The 18728-nt window shown below is 44.0% G+C and overlaps 1 pseudogene; it reads right to left on the reverse strand.

Annotated features, from left to right (window-relative positions):
• The window catches only part of LOC132209057 (utrophin-like), a 154958-nt pseudogene that overhangs the window by 125325 nt on the left and 10905 nt on the right, over positions 1 to 18728 (reverse strand).

Consider the following 18728-nt stretch of genomic DNA (forward strand, 5'->3'; position numbering starts at 1 on the left):
TTGACAAGAAGCACCTCTGTACCCGTCATCCAAGGTTCTTTAATCTTACCCCTTCTTACCTGTCTCAGAGGAACAAATTTATACATCACTCGCAACCACTGCTCCTTAAACCGCCTCCACATGTCTGCTGTGCCCTTTCTGTGTAACAATTGGTCCCAATCTCTACTTCCCAACTCCTGTCTGATAGCGTCATAGTTTCCTTTTCCCCCGTTAAATATCTTCCCCTGGTAACTGCTCCTTTCCCTTCCCATGGCTATGGTAAATGTCAGGCTGTTGTGGTCACTGTCGCCAAAGTGTTCTCCCACCACGAGATCTGACACCTGTCCTGGCTCATTGCCGAGCACCAAATCCAAAATGGCCTCCCCCATCGTCGGCCTGTCCACATACTGAGTAAGGAAACCCTCCTGAACACACCTGACAAAAACGGCTCCATCCAAACCATCTGCACGAAGGAGGTTCCAATCTACATCGGGAAAGGTGAAGTCACTCATAACAACAACCCTGCTACGTTTGCACTTTTCAACAATAGGCCGGCCAGTGAGGTCTTCGATCTCCCTACTGTGATTTGGGGGTCTGTAGAACACCCCCAGTGAGGTGGCTGCTCCCTTGCTGTTCCTAACTTCCACCCATACTGACTCAGTCGATAACCCTTCCTCGGCAACCTCAGTCCATACCACCTCAATAGACGAGTCCTCCTCAAAAGTTCTTTCAGCCACCGTTATACTGTCATAGAACATAGATCATTACAGCACAGCACAGGTCCTTTGGCCCTCGATGTTGTGACGACCTGTCATACCGATCTGAAACCCATCTAACCTACACTATTCCATGTACGTCCATATGCTTATCCAATGATGACTTAAATGTACCTGAAGTTGGCAAATCTATTACTGTTGCATGCAAAGCATTCCATTCCCTTACTACTATTATAGTATATACTATTAGGCGCCCTATTATAGGAAAGATGTGGATGCTTTGGAGAGGGTTCAGAGGAGGTTTACCAGGATGCTGCCTGGACTGGAGGGCTTATCTTATGAAGAGAGGTTGACTGAGCTCGGTCTCTTTTCATTGGAGAAAAGGAGGAGGAGAGGGGACCTAATTGAGGTATACAAGATAATGAGAGGCATAGATAGAGTTGATAGCCAGAGACTATTTCCCAGAGCAGAAATGGCTAGCACGAGGGGTCATAGTTTTAAGCTGGTTGGTGGAAAGTATAGAGGGGATGTCAGAGGCAGGTTCTTTACGCAGAGAGTTGTGAGAGCATGGAATGCGTTGCCAGCAGCAGTTGTGGAAGCAAGGTCATTGGGGTCATTTAAGAGACTGCTGGACATGCATATGGTCACAGAAATTTGAGGGTGCATACATGAGGATCAATGGTCGGCACAACATTGTGGGCTGAAGGGCCCGTTCTGTGCTGTACTGTTCTATGTTCTATGTTCTACTCTCTGAGTAAAGAAACTACCTCTGACATCTGTCCTATATCTTTCACACCTCAATTTAAAGCTGTGCCGCCTCGTGCTCGCCGTCACCATCCTAGGAAAAACACTCTCATATCCACCCTATCTAACCCTCTGATTATTTTATATGTTTCAATTGTCACCTCTCAACCTTCTTCTCTCTAACGAAAACATCCTCAGGTCCCTCAGCCTTTCCTCCATACCAGGCAACATCCTAGTAAATCTCATCTGCACCCTTTCCAAAGCTTCCACATCCTTCTTATAATGCAGCGACCAGAACTGTACACAATACTCCAAGTGCGGCCGCACCAGAGTTTTGTACAGCTTCACCATAAGCTCTTGGTTCCGGAACTCGATCCCTCTGTCAATAAAAGGTAAAACACTGTATTCCTTCTTAACAGCCCTGTCAACCTGGGTGGCAACTTTCAAGGATCTGTGTACATGGACACCAAGATCTCTCTGCTCATCTACAATACAAAGAATCTTACCATTAGCCCAGAACTTTGCCTTTCGGTTACTCCTACCAAAGTGCATCACCTCACACTTGTCTGCATCAAACACCATTTGCCACCTCTCAGCCCAGCTCTGCAGCTTATCTATGTCTCTCTGCAACCTACAGCATCCTTCGTCACTATCCACAACTCCACCGACCTTAGTGTCGTCTGCAAATTTACTAACCCATCCTTCTGTGCCCTCATCCAGGTCATTTAAAAAAATGACAAACAGCGGTGGACCCAACACCGCCCCTTGCGGTACACCACGAGTAACTGGTCTCCAGGATGAACATTTCCCACCAACTGCAGCCCTCTGTCTTCTTTCAGCGAGCCAATTTCCGGTCCAAACTGCTATATCTCCCAAAATCCCATTCCTCTGCATTTTGTAAAATAGCCTACTGTGGGGAACCTTATCAAACGCCTTGCTGAAATCCATATACACGACATCAACCGGTTTACTCTGATCTGTTTTTCACCAACAAAGCCACACCTCCCCCTCTTTTACCACCTTCCCTTACCTTAATGAAAGATCTAAACCCTGGAACCTGCAACATCCATGTCTCTGAAATGGCCACAACATCGAAGTCGCTGACTTGGGAGCAGGTCAGGACTGCAGAGTCATGCTGCTGTGAGCGGGTCAGGGCTGGAGGGGCAGGTCGCTGTGAGCGGGTCAGGACTGCAGGGGCATGTCGCTGGGAGCGGGTCAGGACTGCAAGGGCATGTCGCTGGGAGCGGGTCAGGACTGCAGGGGCATGTTGCTGGGAGCGGGTCAGGACTGCAGGGGCATGTCGCTGTAAGCGGGTCAGGACAGAGGGGGCAAGTCGCTGCAAGCGGGTCAGGACAGAGGGGGCAAGTCGCTGTGAGCGGGTCATGGCTGCAGGGCAAGTCGCTGTTAGTGGGTCAGGGCTGCAGGTGAAATTTGTTCAGGTGAATTCAAATATGAAATTATACGAAAGACTGCAAGGAATTTAAAGCATCAAGAGGAAAGGGATTTGGAATAGAGCATTAGTTCGTGGGGATGGAGCAGCGCTTGGAATATTGCCTTCAGTTTTGGTCGCTTCATTATAGGGAGGATGTGGAAGCTTTAGAGGGGGTGTAGCGGAGATTTAGCAGGATGCTGCATGGAATGGACGGCACGTCTTATGATGAAACATTGAGGGGGCGAGGACTTTTTCCATTGGAGCAAAGAAGAATGATAGGTGACTTGGTAGAGGTATGCAAGATGATGAGAGGCATAGCTGGAGTGGATAGTCAGAGATTTTTTCCCAGAGCAGAAATGACTATTACGAGGGGGAGAAATTTTAAGGTGACTGGAGGAAGGAATAAGGGAGATGTCAGACCTAAGTTCTTTACACAGAGAGTGGTGGGTGTGTGGAATGCACTGCTGGCAGTGGGAGTGGGGTCAGATACATTTAGAGACTCTTAAGCGACTCTTGGATAGGCACATGAAGGATAGTAAAATGAAGGGTATGCAGGGTAGTTTGATCTGAGTGGGATAATAGGTCGGCACAACATTGCGGGCTGAAGGGCCTGTACTGTTCTTTGTTCTACGTTCAGCCAAAGGTTCTTTTCTTTTGAGGAGAGGGCAATTGATTGTAGTTTTTAAAGACAGAACTGGAGGACAGAGAAAGATATCAAGGAAGGTTGCACGTTAGTGACAGTATCAACAAGTCCACAGCAGATGCACTCTGAGTAACTACACTGCTTTCAAGGCGAGAGGATCAATGATATCAGTTAAGCCCCCCTTGTTTTTGTATTGTGTACTTCTGATGTATGCGCAAATGGACAACCTCACTCTCCTGCTAAGCTGCAGAATGAATAATGCTGCAATATTTGTCAACCCCCAAATGGGCATTGATACATTCGTAAATCTCACATCAATAAACTTACATCTCAAGGTTCTCACCTTCTAGGACTGTTTGTAGTGGTAAATAACCCAAGCGAGGATGTTTGGCAAAGTACTTCTTTGATCTGAAGTTATTTTTCAGCACCTTGGTGAAATCACACACATCGTCACCTGATGTGGTCTAAAAATGTAATATAAATCAAATTTAGTAAAGAATTAATAATGAAACAATCTGCTCAACTCACTCTATAATCCACGCTATCCCTGCTAAATGTCTTTGAGGATGTAAAATTAAAGAGTCCAGGCGGAATATGAGTTGCTGTTCCTGCAACCTACGGGTGGCATCATTGTCGACTGCAGGAGGCCCATGATGGACATGTCATCTAAAGAATGGGAGGGGGAGTGGAAATGGTTTGCGACTGGGAGGTGCATTGTGGCACTGCAGGAGGGAACCTGGGAACCCTGCAGCCTAATGGTATCAATGTGGACTTCACCAGTTTCAAAATCTCCCCTTCCCCCACCGCATTCCTAAACCAGCCCAGTTCGTCCCCTCCCCCCACAGCACCACACAACCAGCCCAGCTCTTCCCCTCCACCCACTGCATCCCAAAACCAGTCCAACCTATCTCTGCCTCCCTAACCTGTTCTTCCTCTCACCCATCCCTTCCTCCCACCCCAAGCCGCACCCCCATCTACCTACTAACCTCATCCCACCTCCTTTGCCTGTCCGTCTTCCCTGGACTGACCTATCCCCTCACTACCTCTCCACCTATCTTCTTTTCTCTCCATCTTCGGTCCGCCTCCCCCTCTCTCCCTGTTTATTCCAGAATCCTCACCCCATCCCCCTCTCTGATGAAGGGTCAAGGCCCGAAACGTCAGCTTTTGTGCTCCTGAGATGCTGCTTGGCCTGCTGTGCTCATCCAGCCTGACATTTTATTATCTTGGATTCTCCAGCATCTGCAGTTCCCATTATCCTTGAAGATGGCAGGACAGGTTAACACGATGATTAAGAATGCAGACTCAGAACTTGCCTTTATCAGTCATGGCACAGATGGTTTCAGCTGGAAGGTTACGTTGGAATTGTATAGAACTTTGGTTAAGCCAAAGTTGGAATACTGTATGCAGTTCTCATCACCACACTGTTGGAAGGATGTGATTGAATTGGAGACGGTGCAGAGATTATTCACTCCGATATTGCCTGGGGCGGAGCACTTCAGCTATGAAGACTGGCTGGATAAGCTCAGTTTGTTGTCTTTAGAGCAGAGAAGGCTGAGGAGGGACGTGACTGAGGTGCAGAAGATTAGGAGGGGCAAGGTTAGCAAGCAGCTGTATCCTTAGTTGAAGGGTCAATAACAAGGAGACACAATTATGAGGTGAAGGGCAGGAGATGTAGAGGGGATTTGAGGAAAAATATTTTTACCCAGAGGGTGGTGGTAATCTGGAATGCACTACCCAGAAGGGTCATTGAGACAAGAGAGCTCACAACTTGTAAAAAAGTACTGGGATGAGCACATGAAATTAAAGGTTATTCTCCAAGTGCTGCAAAGTGGGATTCGTGCAGTTAAGTTTGCATAGACTTGATTGGCTGAAGGGCCTTCTGTATGCCATATTCCCAAATTCAAATCATGTATCTATCTCCAAAAATCAGTGTCCTAATACTTGGGAAACTGCTAATAGCGATCTTCTAATCTATTTATCATAACTTGCTGCTTCTGTCCTTCAGCCATCTTTTTTAACCAAATTTGATAGTGACCTATATATTCCATGAATCTCAATTTTATAAATCAATCAGTCTTTTATGTGCACCTTCCCCTCATCCTTATCTAGGAAAGATTGCACTGCTTCATGAAGGCAGGCTAAAGTAATTCAGCATTACAGCCATACTCTGGTAGTATAATGACAGCATCAGTGACAGTACAATAAGTGCCTTATATCAATTGTTTCAAAACTGGGTTCTACAGTAGACAGGTAATTGGAGATCTACAAACCAAATCATCTGTCATAACTTTAGATTAAATATATTGGAAAAAAGCATACTAACTAACGCGAGCTTCAATGGTGATAAATTAAATGTAACTAATTGGAACAGTAATATTCCTCATCCAACCTTGCTAAGCAATGCCTTTCTGCGCTGATAGGCTGGAAAGCTGCAGTCAAGAACAGATATTCACTATTTATCATCAAGTCGAAACAATTCTGGAATGCTTTTATCTGTCATGAATGTTTAATTACTGCAGTTTGAAACTCTCAACTATATGTAAATCATGAATATGTGATGTGAAAAATATACAAAAGGATCCAGCCCTTTTCTTGATTTATCAGGCTAACAATAGAAGAGCATTTGGATCAAGTGGATATACATTATGAGTGCCCGTATCAAACACCAGTCCAGCGACTGACAGATATCACAGTTAGAAGCAAATACACACATCGGGGCAGCACAGTGGCTCAGCGGGTTAGCACTGCAGCCTCACAGCACCAAGTACCCGGGTTCGATTCCAGCCTCAAGTAACTGTCTGTGTGGAGTTTGCACATTCTCCCCGTGTCTGCGTGGGTTTCCTCCGGGTGCTCCGGTTTCCTTCCACAGTCCAAAGATGCGCTGACTCGGTGGATTGGGCATGCTAAATTTCCCATGGTGTTCAGGGTGGTGTGTCGGTGATAGGGGGATGGGTCTGGGTGGGATGCTGCAAGGGCCGGTGTGGACTTCTTAGGCTGAAGCGCCTGTTTCCACACTGTAGGGAATCTAATCTCATCTCCATGATAAGCGTCAGGAAGGAGCTTTTTAAAAAGATGATTGGAACACTTCTTTACACGTAGCCCTTTGTATTATGAATATGCAATTAATAATAGATAGGTTAGTGATTGCTATTAATAGGTAGGCATTCAATCAAAAAGGTTTGGGAACGATTGCCTACCTTAAAAGGTTAAACACTGGAAGGAGCTCACATTTAGAAGGTAGAAGGAACTCTGCAAAACCCATCAGATACTTGGAGAATCACCAAGCAATACAAAATATACACTGCTCCTCAAACGGATTCAAAGAGGAAATTGGTTAATATGTTAGAGCATGTACGGTCATAGCAACAAGGAGCAGGAATAGCAAGGACAGTATTTGCTGCCCATCCATAGTTCCTCCAAATTGTTTGATATTTCAGAGTGCAGTTAAGTGTCAACCACATTATTGTGGATCTGGAGTTATATGGAGGTGAGATCAAATAAGAATGGCAGAGCTGCTTTCTTAAAGAACATCAGTGAATGAGTCAAGTTTTTATAACGGTGAATAGTTTAACAGTGACAGTGTAACCATCACTGAGACCAGCTTTGTTTATGATTATATCAATTTCAGCATGTGTTGGATAACTGGCCCCCTCAAGCCTGCTTCACCATTCAAGAAGGTCGTGGCTGACTTGACTGCAATGTCAGCTCCACATTCCCACCTACCCCCAAAATTATATTGAACTGAATTCAAATTCCATCAGCTGTTACAGTGGAATTTAAGCCTATACTCTACAGCATTGTCCCAGGCCTCCGGATTACTAATCCTGTGACATTAACAGTGCTTCACTGACTACCCCAGCATGTCAATCCCCGTTCTGAGCATACTTCTTGGCTGAGGCGCCACATTTTCTGGAGTACAGAATTACAAAGTTCACCTCTCTGTGAGTGAAGAGGTTCCTCATCTATCGCTGTTGTTACATTTTATTCTGAGATTGATCTCAGGTTCTACAGCCTGATCTCTTAATTCAAATTACAATAACTTGGCTTTTCAAATGCCCTGTCACATTATCCTTGCCAAGAGATTGAATGTTAATGTTATATATACAGCAGAACAAATGTCCATGTTGATTTTTCTTCATTAAAGTGCCGTCAACAATCTTATAGTCACCAATCTTATACAAGTGCATTTTGTCATGGGAGAGGTTGAATGAACAAAATCGGACCTTCATTTCTTCCCCACCCCAGCCTCAAAAAGTTTTGTCTTCATTTCAAATTTTTCACATCCAATGGATAATTCTGTACCTTTCTGGTCCCTTCAAGAAGTGCATCCTACCCAAATTGTCCCGAGTGTCTCATCTTAAAAATCGGAATATTTTTTGATATCCTCACTCTCGAACCAATCCATTATATACTTAACATAGGATTCAGGTCAAGTTTGTTTTCCCCCCCACTGCTGTTTAACTTCCTGGCCAATGTCCCACGATTTCTCAAGAAACTATTAGTCTCTCTCTGTATCAGAACATTCTTCAAAAAACTAATACTTTCTCCAAATCTTGATATAACAACTGGCCAGTTTCGGTGCGAGATGAGTTCCACAGCGCAAACTCATACTTGAACCTTTTAGCCATATAAATCATTTGACAAGCAGATTCTAGGGAGTCAATCTGCAGGATCAAGTGACATCTGAAATGCTGTACATTTACTGCAAACAGTCAAGTTCAGTTTTTCTGGCTTCCACAAATCTTTGACAGCATGGCCGTGGGTGTGAATCACCGAGGTCTGGCCAAAATCAGTAAAATCCCTCTCCTTTTCTCATCTGAACACTGCCCCAGAGCAATATCATGTGAATGCACTGCACTTTCCACAGACATGGTGGCAATGCCCAGGTCTATCTCACCACCCCCTCATTCATTTCTTCCACTGTCTCTACAGAACCGGACAGTTTCCATCTATTAAATCTGGTACAGAACAAAGCCATTATCTTTGGTCCTTGAAAGGACGTCTGCTTGCTAGCTACTGGTTTTCGTTGTACCCTTTGTTATTTTGACCCAGAGTTTAAATTCCGGCCACATAGGCCTGATGTCACAAAGTCTACTTATTTTCACATCCACAACATTTGGCCCCAGGTTAAGTCCGTTAGTTTTGAAACCCGACCGCATTGATTAACTCTGAACATGACCATTCTGATGAATATCAAGTTGGCCTCCCAAGTTCTCCTTTTCTTTAACATGGCATCATTTCAAAGTCCATTGACTCTGTCTTAACACGCACCAAGTTCCATTCACCCATCTTTCTCTGCGCACTCTGATCTACAATGGCTCACAGTTAAGCAGTGCCTTGGTTTTCACATTGCTGTCCTGGCTTTCAAATCCCTCCCTGACCTGGCAACACCCATGCACATCCCCTGACAATGTCCAACTCATAGCCCCTCTAGGCACATTTACGCCTTTAATTCCAGCCTCTCAACACAATTTGTGCTGTTCCATCATCGACAGCTTTACATTCAACTTCTTGGAGCCTAAGCTTTATAGAATTACCTTGCTGAACCTCTGCATCGTTCTTTCCTCCTTCAAAACAGTCCTTAAAATCTACCTCTGATGTGGTTTTAATCATCTACCTTCGGATCTCTTTCAGTACTCAGTATCAAATTTTACTCTATAAAGCTCCTATGACATGCTTTGGGATGTTTTATAAAGTCATGTCATAGAAGCTGTTGTGGCAATTGCTCAGAATATGGTTATATTCTGGGCTGAAATTCTCCATGACACTCATCATTAAAGTATTTTTCTGTTATAAAATGGGTAAATAGTACAGTGACTTCAGGCCAAGGGATGATGTGGTTAAACGCCAAAGTTGCACTCCGTGCTATTGGCATCATGAAGACAGTGTCTCCCTTTCATTTGAAGAAATCTTCTGTATTTTCTCAAATACTTTCTTCATTGTACTTTTGTTGTTGATGGTTTCCAATGAACATAAACCATTACTTGCCTTTTCAATTTCAACCTTCCTCACGTTCTCTTAATTTCTTTTGCTATACCTGATTTGAAACAAACCATTCCTCTTTTAATTCACTGTCCTCCTCAGTCCTTCATGTGGTTGTTTCCCAATCGTTAAGAAGACATCCTGTTGCTTTCCTCATTCACTCTAGTCTAAGATGCCTGGCTGCCCTTATCAGATTGCATTTTCAGCAACTTTATAGACAAACGTCCTTTGAGTGGAAGGTTGTAAGGTCATGCCGAACTGATGTCTCAACAACTGCAAAACCAAGCTAATTGTAACCAATGACATCTGACAACAGGCAAGCAAGGAAGCTCACAACAAAACACAGCACGAGATTACAAATTCTGCAATGTGTGAATGTACTCACAACAGAGCGCTTTCTGGAGTCGGCGGATCTTCATTGCTGGCCGAGAGGCAGAAAAACGCACGGTGTTTAAATCACCTGCATTCAAAAAAATCTTTAGATACATTTTTCCTAACTGTTAGTACAAACCATTTCAATTGGAACACATTCTCAACTACTCTGCAATGAATACAGGGGGATAAATATCTGCTGAAGAATACAAGGCACAGTAAAAGGAAATGATAACTACTAGGTTCAATTTATTTCCACATATTTTCAAGGATGGGAACATCACTGACAGGACCAGCATTTGTTACCCATTCCTCATGTAGGTGGTCAAAAGCTACATGAAATTCATGTCATAACTGGCAAACAGCATCTGGTGAATACAGTGGAACTCACGGAAGTCTCACTGTCAGCTTTATAGTAGGAGAGAAAAGATTCGGATAATCATGCTTGGTGTAAAGTCTGCAATCTCGCCGCCTGGTTTTTCAGGGCCACAAAGGGTTTTGAGATCTGAAATGGTATATATGACTCATGAGCACACATCAAATGCAAGTTGCCATGGATGCTATTCTGACAATTCTATGTTGCATGCAGCAAATACCTGATGAAAGGATGTCGAGGAGGCAAGATATTGCCAATACTGTGATATCAGAGCTCAATGCTTCAAGTCCCTCAATGACACATTGCTGAACGTATGATCACCAGGAACATGAATAACCCCTCTGCCAGAGTTATTTAAAGACACTGTCAGCTACTTGCAGATCAATTACTGATGGATTCATAGAGCATACAAACATACAACAGTACAGCACAGGACTGGCCCTTCAGCACACTGTGTTGTGCTGAGCTTTTACCCTCAACCTAACGTCGAGCTAACCTCCACCCTTACCTTATACTATCATCCATATGCCTGTCTAATAGCTGCTTAAATGCTCCTAATGAAGCTGACTCCACTCCCCTCTCTGGCAATGCATTCCACGCTTCTGCCACTCTCTGAGTAAAGAACCTACTTCTCACGTTTACCCGATATCTACCTCCACTTACTTTTAAACTATGCCTCCTCATAAGAGCTACCTTCACCCTCGGAAAAAGTCTCTGGCTATCCACTCTCTATCGATGTTCATACCAGTCATTGCCAAAATGTATGTGTGTTGATATTTTTTAGACTTCTTTAAAGTTGCCAAGGTCCACATCTAAGTTCTGAAGGACTCTGTGAAAACTTCAAGGCTGCTACGCAAATCATTCACAGACATGGATGCAGTAATAGACATCTGCAAAAAACCATGTAGGTCAATGCTTCACATCCTGGCCAGTGTCATAATGCTTTCAAGTTGCAAGTCTGCTTTGCCAGCCACTTTTGGCCATCAAAAAATTAAGGGGTAGCTACTGAGCTAAAGAGCCAAGCCACTAACAACTGGGCTTCTGACTCTTACACACAACATAGAACATAGAAAAGTATAGCACAGTACAGGCCCTTCGGCCCACCATGTTGTGCCGTGGAATAATCCCAATCCAAAAATAACCTAACCTAATTTACATTCACCTCAATTCACTGCTGTTCATGTGCATGTCCAGCAGTTGCTTAAATGTCACTAATGGCTCTGCTTCCACCATTACCACTGGCAAAGTATTCCATGCACTCACAACTCTCTGGGTGAAGAACCTCCCTCTGACATCTCCTCTATACCTTCCTCCTAACACCTTAAAACTATGCCTCGCGGCAGTCAATCCTGCCCTGGGGAAAAGTCTCTGGCTATCGACTCTATCCATTCCTCTCATTACCTTGTATACCTTGAGCAGGTCACCTCTCTTCCTCCTTCTCTCCAGAGAGCAAAGTCCAAGCTCAGTCAACCTTCTCAACCTGGTAAACCTCCTTTGCACTCTCTCCAAAGCCTCCACATCTTTCCTATAATAGGGCAACCGGAACTGGACACAATATTCCAGTGTGGTCTCACCAGGGTTTTGTAGAGCTGCAGCATAACCTCGCGGCACTTAAACTCGATCCCCCTGTTAATGAAAGCCAAAACACCATATGCTTTCTTAACAACCTTATCCACTTGTGTGGCAACTTTGAGGGAGCTATGCACTTGAACACCAAGATTCCGCTGTTCCTATACACTGCCGAGCATCTGCCTTTAATCCTAGATTCAGCATCTAAATTCGACCTTCCAAAATGCATCACCTCGCATTTATCCAGGTTGAACTCCATCTGCCATTTCTCAGCCCACCTCTGCATACTGTCAATGTCTCGCTGAAGCCTGCAATAGCCCTCAATACTATCAACGGCACCTCCAACCTTTGTGTCAGCAGCAAACATACTAACCCACCCCTCAACCTCCACATCCAAGTCATTTCTAAAAACTACAAACAGCAGAGGCCCAAGAACAGAGCCCAGCGGGTCACCACTGAGCACTGACCTCCAGGCAGAATATTTACCATCTACAACCACTCTCTGCCTCCTGTCAGCCAACCAATTCTGAATCCAGACAGCCAAGTCACCCTGATTTCCATACCTCCTGACTTTATGAAAATGCCTGCCGTGGGGAACCTTATCAAATGCTTTGCTGATGTCCATGTACACCACATCCACTGCTCGCCCCTCGTCAACCTGTCTCATGACCTCCTCAAAGAACTCAATCAGATTTGTAAGGCATGTCCCGCCCATCACAAAGCCATGCTGACTCCCTTTAATCACGCTCTGTGCATGTGCAACAGCACATCCACATGAAATTTGACAGGGCATGTCCTCGTCTTCCTGAAACAAATTTTCTGCTGTCTGGATAACGCTGGGGAGGCTTCCAGCGCTTGGCAGGGGCAGCAATTGACAGAGTTGCATGATTGGGACTACAGTAGGTGAAAATAAAGGCATCACCTACTCACTAACACTCAGTTGGGTTTCTACCAGGGCCACCCAGCTCCTGGCCTCATTGATGCCCTGGTTCAAAAATGGACAAAAAAGAGGTGAGGGAGTGAGGGCGACAGTGATTGTTCTTGACATCAAGGCCACATTTGACCAAATGTGGCATCCAGGGAACTGAGCAAAACTGGTTTTAACGGGAATGGGGGGAAAGCTCCCTGCTCGTAGGAGTCAGATTGAGCGCAAAGAAGATGGATATGTTTGTCTGGAGTTAGAATCTTGGTGGCACACTGCATGGAAATAAGCCTTTCTGCCCAACACATTATGCATCCAGAGATTGTGACATTGAAGGCTCTGCTTCATGGTGCCAAATTCCTCATTACAACTATTCACAAACTCCTTTTTTGTCCTGCCTACAATGTCTGGATTCTCCACCTCCCACCGCAAGGTCTTTTCCCGTCTGAGCAAATAAGACCCTAAGATATATGAGCAGAATTAGGCCAGTCTGCACACTGAGTCTGCTCTGTCATTCAAGCACGGCTGACATACTTCTGAACCCCATTCTCCTGCCTTCTCCCCGTAACCCTTGATGCACTTACTAGTCCACAAACCTATTTATCTCTGTCTTAAATACACTCAATGACTTAGCCTTCGCAGTCTTCTGTGGCAATGGCTTCCACAGTTACAGACTCTCACTCTTTGCTGCACAGAATAGTGTCAATCCCACTGATTATACTACGTTGCGTTTATCAAGCCCCTTTGAAAGTGTGTTTTTTACCACAGTGCGATAGTCAATTTGCACATCCACCCTAAAGCTCATGCATTCTAGTTCCGCTATCAGCCTCATTCAGTCACAGAAGAACATGGAAACTAGAAGCAGGAATAAGCCAATCAGCCCTTCAAGCCAAGTCCACCATTCAATAAGATCATGGCCGATCTTACATCTCGATATCATATTCCCACTTTCCTGTATACTTATTGAATCTTTTAACATCTAAAAATCTATCACAAAATCAAAGAATCCCTACAATGCAAAATGTTTTCAGCTGATTAAGTCGACACTGACCCTTCGAAGTGCATCGTGTCCAAGACTGGCCCCTCCATCCTTGCTCCATAACTATGCATTTACCATGCCTTATCCACTTGGCCTGCATATTTTTGGACTGTGGGAAGAAACCGGAGCACCTGGTGGAAGCCCACACTGACACAGGGAGAATGTACAAACTCCACATGGATAGTTACCCAAGGGTGGAATCAAAACAGGTCACTGGCACTGTGAGGCAGCGGTGGTGAGCCACCGAGCCACCTTGTCTTGTTCTTGAATACATTCAGTGATGGCTCCCATGGTCTTCTGTGGTTGAAAATTTCACAGATTCACTCTGCTTGAATGACGAGATGTTGTCCTCATCCTAGTCCTAACTGATCTACCCCAAATTCTGAGACTGTGACCCCTGGTCCCAGCACCACAAACAGGGAAAATAGCTTCCCTGCATTGAGTTCATCTGGCTCAGTTCCAACTTTCTATATTTCAATCAGATCCCCCCCTCATCTTTTTAAACTCTCATGAACACAGGCCCAGTTGAATCCATAACTCACCACAGGACAGTCCAACTTTCCCCAGTATTAGCGTAATGAACCTCCACCATCGACCTCTCCTGTGCCTGAAGACTGACCAAATCAGACAAACACAAACTTAAGGGCTGTGACTGCCTCTTGGTGCAAAGAATCCAGGTCACTTGCTCCCCTCCTGATGTGTCCCAGCATCCCTAGATCAGCCTCCAGCTCATAAACACAAGCTACTCAAACATTAAGTGCTTACAGCAAACATGCTTGCACCAGACCATACTGGAACACAGGAGCTCTTACATGTTGTAGCCGAGTTCTAATTAATGACTTTGCTATTTTTATTTAATTATATATATTTACTTATGTTTTCATAAAGCTTATTAACTTTACCATCAGTTGCATCATGTTAAACCTTGGGAATAGAATAAGCCACAGTCACCACTTCTTCTCTAGCACTGGGAGAATCAATTACTGAAGGCTGAGAAGTTAGAAAAGGCAATCGTAATTTTTTTTCTTGATTCAATCTCGTCGAGGGCGTCACTGGCGAGGCAGCATTTATTGCCCAGCCCTGATTACCCAGAGGGCAGTTAAAAGTCAACCACATTGCTGTGGGTCTGGAGTCACATGCAGACCAGGCCAGGTAAGGATGACAGTTTCCTTCCCTAAAAGGCATTCGGGAACCTGATGAGCTTTTCCAACAAGCAACAACAGATTCATGGTCATCATCAGATTGTGAATTCCGGATATTTATTGAATTCAAATTCCACCATCTGCCACAGCGGGATTTGAATCCAGGTCCCCAGAACATGATTTGTCTCTCTGGATGAACAGTCCAGTGACAATACCGTGAGGCCATCGCCTCCCCTAAGATGGATAATTTATACATCCCTAACACAAAAGGCTGAGTTAACTCAGTTGAGACTTGGGTTCATCAAGCCCAAACGCTCTTCAAAGGTGAATTTGTTAAAACTCCACTTAAAATTGGGAACTTCTGAACTTAAACTGCACAATTCAGTTATTGCTAATAAATTACAAATAAAATTAGGTTTGTCCAAAGGGTTAAGACTTTCTTACCCACAAACCACCTGTATTCAGTTCAGTGGATCTACATTCTGGCCAACACTTAGCATTCAATCAATATCACAAAGTAAGTGGTCATTTTTACAGTTCTGTTTGTGAAAGCCTTCTGCGCATATATTTGTTGCTGTGTTTCCGACATTACAAACATACTTCAAAAACTTACTTCATTGGTTATACAGTGCTTTTAGTTGTTTAGTGCCTGTCGAAGCTGAAATATGAACCAAAGTTCTTTGTTCTTGTTTTTCATTTAATGTCACAGATGTTGTCTGTCACTCCTAATTATACATTATTTCAAGTATTTTTAGCCTACATGAATGCATCTAAATAGATCTAAACACATAGGTATATTTGCCTAGAATCCAGAATTTACTTTGGTACCTTTTGGAGTCGCAATGATCTGACAGTGGCACAGAACCAGAGTCCTATTATCAATCTACTTACCTAATGAGTGAAAATGTTCAGTCATTTTTGGATGGTCCCAACAGGTACTCTGAGTCTGGTGGCTAGATAGAGGATGCACAGAACATAGAAGCTTCCACTATAACACTCTGAAAACATTTCTTATCAGAAGTATTATCTATTAATATATGAGATTCAATGGCAAGCCATTCAGAACTGAAATCAGGAAGCACTTTTATCTTAATACAAACAACAGTCAAGATCTCAAATACTCTCTCATAAAAGAATGTGGGTGCTGGATCAATAAGAATGAGTGTGACTGAAATTATTTTTGATAGCTAAGGCTATGAAAGGATATAGAAGAAAGGGAGGTAAACAGACTGACGACAAAAAATGCCGGAGACCACAGTAGGTCAGGCAGCAGCCATGGAGAGAAAGCAAGCTGATGTTTTCAGTCGACATGCCTTTTCAGCAGGTAAACAGAGTTGAAGCTCAGACTAGCTGTGGTTTAACTGAATGGTTTATGCACAGAACAGCAAAACCGATCTGCTTCTGCACCCATTTAGAATGGTTCCTTCTGTTTTATGTACTGTTTTTCGAACCAAACTTCACAATTTTCTGTATTACATTTAATCTACATCATCAACTGGTGCCTCTCCTCACCTTGACCTCCAACTTGCAGCCTCTCTCCACTCCCAAACCTCTGGGTTGTGCCCTCTCCTGCTTCTCAATCTCCAAGTAAGAGCCTCTTTTCCTTCCCTCCGTGACCTCAGGGTTGCAGTCTCTGCCTCCTCACCTCCTGCTGCTATTCAACAATAAATAAAACACAGAACACAGAACATTACAGCACAGTACAGGCCCTTGGGCCCTCGATGTTGTGTCGACCTGTCGTACCGATCTCAAGCCCATCTAACCAACACTATTCCATGTACGTCCATATGCTTATCCAACGACGACTTGAATGTACCTAAAGTTGGCAAATCTACTACCATTGCAGGCAAAGCGTTCCATTCCCTTACTACTCTCCGAGTCGAGAAACTACCTCTGACATCTGTCCTGTATCTTTCACCCCTCAATTTAAAGCTATGCCCCGTCGCGCTCGCCGTCACCATCCAGAAAAAAGGCTCTCCCTATCCACCCTATCTAACCCTCTGATTATTTTATATGTTTCAATTAAGTCACCTCTCAGCCTTCTTCTCTCGAATGAAAACAGCCTCAAGTCCCTCAGCCTTTCCTCGTAAGACCTCGTAATGTGGCAGGGGGATGGGAGCCAAATGCACAGGTTAGTGGGCAGTAACAAGATAATAACTACAGCCTGTAAGGAACTAGATAATGAAGTCAGTGTGACCAAGAGGAAGAGTAGACACAGAGCAGATGATGAATGCTGACGGACAGGTGGTCTGAGGTGCATTTGTTTCAATGCAAGAAGTGTGTAGTGAGCTATCAACGCAAGGTAGCTCAACTGTGGGGTCCTTACAAAAGTTATCTCAAAACTGAACGAGTTGAACTGCTGGGACAGGACAGATTTAGCAAATATCATGTGTGGCCACAGCACAATTTTTGACAAAACAAATCTGAATTCTCAGACAAAGATGCATGAAAACTGATGCTATCATAAATCAGGAACTATATTCAGAATTCTCATAAAGCTCAATGATAAACTATGAAGAACTACTGTAATATTTATATTTTATTATCTACAATCTGATTTAACTATTTCACAAACAATGAAAACGCATATTTTTTCACATTTTTCATTTCAGTGGTTCAGCCAGTTATTTTCTAACCACCATCTTTATCAGGCCGGAAAGCCATAACTAGTGGAGTGCCACAGGGATCAGTCCAAGGACGAGAATTATTTACTCTCTATATTCATAACTTAGAGGAGGGGACAAGGCATAAATTCATCCAAATTTGCTGATGCTACAAAAATAGAGTAAGGGAATGTTGTCATGAGGACAGAAAGAATCTGCAAGGGGATAGACAGGTCGAGCAAGTCGGAAAAAAGTTGGTAGAGAGAGTTTAATGTAGGAAAGTACACTTAGGTAGGAAGAATCAAAAGATAGACTCTTACTTAAATAGAGGGAGACACTAAAAAAAAAATGCAGGGTAGGGGACTTGGATGCTCTCGTCCATGAAACACATACTAGCACGCAGGTGAATGATTGCTTTGTTGCTGTCACATGTACTGAGATACTGTGAAAAGTGTTGATTTGCATGCTGTGTAGGCAAATCACACCGTACAAAGTGCAGAATAGTGTTACAGCCACAGAGAAGAGGCTGAGAGAGAGAGATCAGAATTAACACTTGAGAGGTCCGTTCAAAAGTCACAACAGGAAAGAGGCTGTTCTTAAATCTATTTGTACGCTTTTTCAATCTGATATCCTCTGCCCGACAGAAGAGGACGGAAGAGAGTATAATCAGAGTGAGGGGGTATTTTGATTATGTTGGTTGCTTTCTCAAGGCAGTGGGAAGTGTAGATGGAGTCAATGGATGGAAGGCTAGTTTGCGTGACGGATTGGGCTGTGCTCATGATTCTCTTTCGCTTCTTGCAGTCTTGGGAACAGCAACTGCCATACCACACAGTGATGCATCCAGATAGGATGCATCTCCAAAAACAGGTAGGGTCCTCATGGACATGCTGAATTTTCTTAGCCTCCTTGACCATCATGTCGACATGGGTTGACCAGGACAGATTGTTGGTGAGCAACATTCCCAGGAACTTCACACTATCAACCATCTCCACCTCAGCACCATTGCTGCAGACAGAAGCTTCCTGAAATCAATGACCAGCTCCTCCATTTTGCTTATGCTGATGGACAGATTGTTATCTTTCCATCATGCCAGCAAGCACTCAATTGCTTTTCCTGTAATCTGACTTATTGTTGTTTGAGGTCCGACCTACAATGGAAGCGTCATCAGCAAACTTGTAAATGGAGTTGGGGCCACACAGTCATGATTGC

The sequence above is a fragment of the Stegostoma tigrinum genome, unplaced genomic scaffold (genome assembly GCF_030684315.1).
Source record: "Stegostoma tigrinum isolate sSteTig4 unplaced genomic scaffold, sSteTig4.hap1 scaffold_64, whole genome shotgun sequence".
In the NCBI taxonomy this organism is placed as follows: domain Eukaryota; kingdom Metazoa; phylum Chordata; class Chondrichthyes; order Orectolobiformes; family Stegostomatidae; genus Stegostoma; species Stegostoma tigrinum.